Source organism: Phyllopteryx taeniolatus, chromosome 2 (genome assembly GCF_024500385.1).
Source record: "Phyllopteryx taeniolatus isolate TA_2022b chromosome 2, UOR_Ptae_1.2, whole genome shotgun sequence".
Taxonomy (NCBI): domain Eukaryota; kingdom Metazoa; phylum Chordata; class Actinopteri; order Syngnathiformes; family Syngnathidae; genus Phyllopteryx; species Phyllopteryx taeniolatus.
The window spans coordinates 15,472,130-15,478,426 of record NC_084503.1 but is presented as its reverse complement, the minus strand read 5'-3'; the positions used below and the strand labels follow the sequence as shown (position 1 = coordinate 15,478,426).

The window sequence follows — 6,297 nt, the reverse complement described above, 5'->3', positions numbered from 1 at the left end:
ACAAGCAGGAGGCGCAGTGGATTTACGGAAGTAATTATGGCCCCGTGTGTAGGTCTCAGTCCTGATACATTTGTGGTCATTTCAAGGATTGTGTGCAACCAGAGCCAATGTTTTCTTATATCAGTTCTAAAGCTTTTTCTTTTCACCACTGACTGTTTTCTGCTCCTTCATCCACCATTGCTTTTGTCTGTTTTGTCAAATAATTGTGACGTTTCTCGCCTTTTGATGACGTATAGGTCGGGTGAGCATGATGGGAGCATCCAAACTGCATTTGCATTAGATACATCTGATTTATATCCACATACGAAACAGGTCTTGGTCCGATTTGGGAAAAAAAAAAAAAAAAAAATGGAATTGTGTTGTTCACATTGACATGAAAAAAAATCTGATGCATATCATATTGGGGGAAAAAAAAATAAAAAATCGGAATTGACCTGCAGTGTGAACATAGCGACAGACATGGTATGCAGTGCATCCTGAAAGTATTCACAGAACTTCACTTTCATCACATTTTTTGTTCTCGCCTTATTTACAAATGGATTCAAATCATGGTTATCCTCATTTTTTTTTAGCGTTGTGCAAATGCATTTCTGCAGATCTGGGGAGGGGACAAAAAATGTCTGCTGCTTTGAAGATCCCAACAAGCACATTGGCCTTCATCATCTGTAAATGAAGAATTTCGGAATCACCAGGACTCTTTCTCGAGCTGACCACCTGTCCACACCGAAGAAGAACCTTAATCAAGGGGGTGTAGGGATGTGTAGGCATAGGGCAGATGCGTGGCATTTGATTGACAGGGGCATCAGTTTCAGCGCATTCAGTGGACACGCCCTCAGTGTATGAGAGCAGGAAGAAAGCCAAGAGTTTTCATTATTTGAAGCCTCATTTTATATATTTTGCTATTTTTTTATTTATTTTTCAAATTTGGCAGGGTTGTTAACGACACTCTTCTTTGTGGTGTGTCAAATTAACATTTTATTTACATTTATTTTCACTTTACAAGGATTGTAACTTTCTCCTTTATTTGTAGTTTCCACTTTTTTTATTACCATTTAGTGCTCATTTTGGGTCGTGCTAAATTGTTTTGCATTATTATTTTTAATCGTAATATTTTTTTTAGCTGTGAATTTTTATTGGACTTTGTTCTATTTTATTTGCTGTTTGTTTACAAGGGTATAACCACGAGGAGATTTGCCCCCAACGTGGAGCTGCCTGTCAGCCACTAGAAGAATGCATCCCAGAGCAAATAAATAAAGTTGAGCTGAGTTTAGCTGAGTGGCCAATTAATTTTAAAAAAATTAATAAAAAAAAAATTACAAATTAAAATAATAAAATTCTATTCATCTGATATGAACTAGATGACACATGGAGCTGCTATAACTGTTCGGGAACCGAAGCATAGTTTATGACCCGAAGCATTATCCATCCATCCATCCATTTTCTACCGCTTATCCGGGTCGGGTCGCGGGGGAAGTAGCTTCAGCAGGGACGCCCAGACTTCCCTCTCCCCAGCCACTTCATCCAGCTCTTCCGGGGGGATCCCAAGGCGTTCCCAGGCCAGCCGAAGGATGTAGTCTCTCCAGCGTGTCCTGGGTCGTCCCCGGGGTCTCCTCCTGGTGGGACATGCCCGGAACACCTCACCAGGGAGGCGTCCGGGAGGCATCCGAATCAGATGCCCCAGCCACCTCATCTGGCTCCTCTCAATGCGGAGGAGCAGCGGCTCTACTCTGAGATCCTCCCGGATGACCGAGCTTCTCACCCTATCTCTAAGGGAGAGCCCGGACACCCTGCGGAGGAAACTCATTTCGGCCGCTTGTATCCGGGATCCTGTTCTTTCGGTCACGACCCACAGCTCATGACCATAGGTGAGGGTGGGAACGAAGATCGACCGGTAAATTGAGAGCTTCGCCTTTCGGCTTAGCTCTTTCTTTACCACAATGGACCGATACAAAGTCCGCATCACTGCAGACGCTGCACCGATGCGCCTGTCGATCTCCCGTTCCATTCTTCCCTCACTCGTGAATAAGACCCCAAGATACTTGAACTCCTCCACTTGGGGCAGGATCTCATTCCCGACCTGGAGAGGTCATGCCACCCTTTTCTGACTGAGGACCATGGTCTCAGATTTGGAGGTGCTGATTCTCATCCCAGCCGCTTCACACTCGGCTGCGAACTGCTCCAATGAGAGATGGAGGTCACGGCTTGAAGCCAACAGAACCACATCATCTGCAAAAAGCAGAGATGCAATACTGAGGCCACCAAACCGGACCCCCTCTACGCCTCGGCTGCGCCTAGAAATTCTGTCCATAAAAGTTATGAACAGAATCGGCGACAAAGGGCAGCCTTGGCGGAGTCCAACCCTCACCGGGAATGAGTCCGACTTACTGCCGGATATGCGCACCAAACTCTGACTCCGGTCGTACAGGGACCGAACAGCCCATTATATGTCTGAAAATTTTGTTCATAAATTGATTTGTTTGTGAACAGGGACGTTTGTTAACCAAGGTTGTACACAGCTGGTAAAGGGGCAGATTACAGCAAGCAATCATGGTGACTCCAGTATATTCATAGTTGTATTTTACATTGCTGTTCTGTAGTATGAAGTGTCCCTTTTAAATAAACAATGGAAGTGTCCTGCTCTGCTCCCCTTGAAGTCTTAACTCAAGTCAAGCTAAACATTTGACATTTAGACTTATTGATGCCATTCAAGAATAAACGTAATAACACATTTCATAGATTCATGCACAAAATATGAATTTGTCCATGTGCCCACTGAGCAGCTTAGCCAAATGGTGCAGAAATAATCAGAAAAGAAGAACTCTTTGTTTCTGGGAAATATATAAATAAATCTCCCTCATACTTTTGTGGCCCCAATTCTGATGGGTTCAGGTTCTAACCACGCACTTTTGAGCCTTTGAAGTGTTCTGAATAACAAACGAGTCAAAGTGACTTTCACATCGATCTTCCTTGACTTCTCCAAGTACAGAGAAGAATTGTCTATTAAAAAATGCCATGCCACATGCCACGTCTGTTCTTCCCCTCACAATTACGGTATGCAAACAAAATTGTCTGCATTCAGTGAGTCTGTTTTTTTGTCACAGAAATTTTCAGAGAAATATAATCAACATTCAACTGTTGTGTAGTTGTATAATTCGTAATGTATATGTTTCAAAATATATTAACTTTAACTTGTGATCTAACCCTGTATTGAAAGTGGAATCCTACTGCATGTATCCCACTGACGTGCAGATCTACAATGTGAGTGTGTAATCTGTTTCAAACTGGCTTCTTGATTCACAAACGCGACACCCAAGAAATAAGTAATCAAAATTAAATACAATTATGTTTTTCATTTGTTTCTATCGCTTTGGGAGATGTATATGATTGGTATACCTAAAAATACCACAAGCTGCCCAGACACAACGTCAAAATTCCACCAGCGAATGAAAGCTTTTAAAGAACTGTTAACATCTCACGCAAGGCCTGGATGCGTCTCTTAGTCACTGCCATAAAATGTCACATGCCGTATGTCTGAGGTGAATCATTGGTAAATAATGAAAAAAGGAAATGGAAGAAGAGCTGTCCAACTGAGATGATTCAAAAGTTAACATGAAATGAGGAAACATGCAATGACACGAGAATGGTAAACAGTCCATCTGTGTTTCCCCAAAGGATGCCTGCCATACTTTGAAATGCACTTACAGCGGAAGCATGGCAATTCAGTATCAATCTAAAAGCGTTCTAATGGCACTGCAGAGTCAGTCTGTTAGTTAGTTGGGCTGCTGAAAAGAGATAAAGGGCCTCTAAAGAATTTAAAATGACAAAGGCATTACTGATACAGTATATTCCAAATCTGTCCAAACCTTTGATGGAGAGAGAAAAAGGTGACATGTTCCCAAAGACATCTACATATATGGTCTCCTTAAATAAATCCACTGTATACGTTAAGTTATTCCAACATGAACTGATAAACTTACACACACACACACTTACACACACACTGTACAAAAAAGACACATTCTAGCCTCAAAACTGGTATGGTGGTTGTCACATTAAACATAGCCATAATCCACATTTTCAGTACGTCTTCCACCAGTCCTCTAGATGTTAAAACAAACAAGCCTTTTCATTCAGAATCTTCATGAAACCAAATACGTTGTTTATCCATCAATATAGATTAAAATGCTGACGCAGATGTCAATTTTATTAGTGGGGGACATTTTGCTGCCAGTGTAACTTGTTCTGTGAAAGAGATGATACAACAGTATTTCAGAACCTGTCAAATAGCATGTTATAAAAACATTTGCTGATACACTAAAAAATGTAATGTGCTTTACTGTAATTATTTTCTTGTCTTAGTGTGGCTATTAATTTTGAAACATAAACATCATCATCTTTTTGATTGCAATGGGAGGCCATCAGGCCAGTATTTGTGAACATAGAATTATGCCAAATTTAATATCTCGTTTGAAGTGCTACGACCCCCCTTAATAAAGTCTTCTTTGTTAACCACTGCACAGTCAACCAGGAAATGACTATTGCTGAGCACAAAATGAACATGAAAAAAACATCATTCACAACATGTCAACATATTAACAAGCACACAATTTTATTCATATCTAGTGATCAAGTTGGTATGGTATCTGCATATACATAATCACACACAATGCACAAGTAGTGGATTGTGAACAATAAGGGCTTGTTCTTGCAACATAAATGGTGATGAATGTTTGGGTTGGTTGCCACTTTTCTTTTCCACTTTTTTCAAAGAGTAAGCCGTAACCATACATTCTGTACAATGATAGTGTTTGTATTATTCTTTTTTTGAGAGGAGAACAGTAAAAAACAAAAAAACAAAAAACACCAATCAACTGTATTAGGTAAGAAAAAGTGCTGGCACAGAAAAGAACAGATTTAAAGTATACCTTAAAAAGTTCTAGCGTGTGAGTGTGAGTAACACTTGTGTGTGGCGTGTGTGACCCACTGACAGCAGACGTTTGTATGCTTCTTTCATGTTGTTTTTTTAGGCTTTCGCCGCAGTTTTGGTTGTTTTGGGGGAATACTCCCTTCACTCTCCTCTGATAAAATGCATGCTCGATAGGATTTAAGTTTGGAGATTGACTTGTTCAGTCTAAAACCTTGCACTTTTTGCTCCTCTGTTGTTTTGGCAGCATGTTTTGGATCATCTTTTGCTATATGGTGAAAGATTTCCATTTCAGTTTGTTTTCATCCATCTTTAGGTTGTCAGACATGTTTATGAATTATGAATTTTGCTGCTGCCTTCATTTGTCACATCAATGAAGTCCCAGAAGAAGCCATGCAAACTCAAGCCATGGCATTACTTCAACTGGTTTCACAACAGAGCTTGTATGGTGGAGATCGACAGACCCTTTCTTTCTCCAAGTTTGAGAATTTTAATCACTTTGGTGGGTTAGGTTAAGCTTTGTCTCACTTTTTTTCTTGTCACATAATATTTTTTTTATTTCTCAGTATGGTTTTGTTTTAGGGCAAATTCCAGCCTGGCCTGCCTATGGTTAAGATCATTACCTGCCACCGTGGGGGACCTAGGTTCAAGATCCCGACAGCTCATAACTCTTATGCACGTAGTATTTATGCCTATTTTTATTTTTTCTTTACTCATCTCTTGTTGGTGATGAGTCCCATTGAAAGGCAGTCTATTGTAGTGTTTAACCTTTCCGATGATATTCTCTCTAAATCTGGGATGATGACCACAGGGCGTTTTACATGGATTTTACAAGTAATATTGGTGGAGCAGCCTGAAGTTTATTTATGTGCGACAAGGGGAGCTACTCTTCAGTTACGTACAATGCAGCTTTGCTTTAGTTAATTTGTATTCACCACAGTAACTAAAAGATACATTACACTAAATTACACAAATTGACAGTGATGAAGAATGCGGGAACTAAAAAAAATAACACAAAACAGAAACAATTAGTCATTAAAATGACTTCTAATAGAGAAGTTGAAATATAATGTATACAGTTAATCTTTATGTGATCATTTGAAAATACATCATGTCAGTGTGGATAAAAAGTCATTTTAGTGAAGTGAGGTCTTTGTCAAAATCCTTCGGTGCACATGTAGTGAATGAATCAACACTTGATTCCTCTGTGTGACAAAGAATCAGCAGGAGGGGATCTATCAAAGTGGCACCCAGTCATTTATTGTCCTCAGACTCTCAAAATAATTAATGACTGGTGCAAACCCTTGCAAGTGGGAAACATTAACAAATAATTTCCAATGTATAATCAAGTAATTGGGAAATTAAGTCAAAAG

The 6,297-nt window shown here is 39.9% G+C and overlaps 1 protein-coding gene across 6 annotated transcripts in view; it reads right to left on the bottom strand.

The window, feature by feature from the left end:
• Positions 1-6,297, bottom strand: part of LOC133472183 (protocadherin-9) — a 254,796-nt gene that overhangs the window by 122,957 nt on the left and 125,542 nt on the right. The window lies entirely within an intron of this gene.